The sequence below is a fragment of the Microtus ochrogaster genome, chromosome X (assembly GCF_000317375.1).
Source record: "Microtus ochrogaster isolate Prairie Vole_2 chromosome X, MicOch1.0, whole genome shotgun sequence".
In the NCBI taxonomy this organism is placed as follows: Eukaryota; Metazoa; Chordata; class Mammalia; order Rodentia; family Cricetidae; genus Microtus; species Microtus ochrogaster.
Genome location: NC_022026.1, coordinates 13,675,048 through 13,675,893, shown reverse-complemented (window position 1 = coordinate 13,675,893; position 846 = coordinate 13,675,048).

Sequence of the window (846 nt, the reverse complement as noted above, 5' to 3'; positions counted from 1 at the left end):
TGTTATTTGCAACAAAATGAAATGGAACTAGAAGCCATCATGTTACAAAAAATAAGCCAGGCATGAAAAGACAAATAGTTTTATATAAAAGCTGTATAAAAGCAGCAAATGCAATGGTGATTCCTGTTAGGAATGAGAGTAGGAAAGGCTGTGGATGGAGGCTTGGTAGGGAATACCCCAAACACGTTTCAATATAAAGAATACTTTCTAGTGCTCTACAGCACACTTAGGTGACTATAGCTCATATTAACTTACTAGATAACTTAGGAAGAGAGAAGTTTTAGGTTCCAAATACAAGCATATTATAAACATGTGAAGAGGTGGAAATATGAATTAACCTGATTTGATCATTTTACACTGTATACCTGCATCAAACTATCACAGCATATCCCATAATATGTATACGTCCTCTGCATCAATTACAATAATGGTTTTCAGTGCTCATGATCCAACACAGAGTTTTATGCAGTGCTAGGCCACTGAGATATATCTCTAGACCCCCAAAAGAAGTAAAAATGGATCTGAAATGGGCTCAGCTGATAAAGGTACTTCTGCCAAACCTGTGGACCTGACTTCAATTCCCAAGACACACCTGGTGAACGAAGGGGACCAACTTCCCCAAATTGTACTCTGACACCCACTGGTGTGCTGTGTGCCTCTCTTCCTCCATCATAAAATAAATAAAACATATTTTAATAATTGATATCAATATTTAATTTTTATTTAAAAGTATAGCAATAAAATAAAAGCACAATCTTTCCTATCTGTTTTTTTTTTTTTTTCGATTTTCGAGACAGGGTTTCTCTGTAGCTTTGGAGCCTGTCCTGGAACTAGCTCTATAGACCA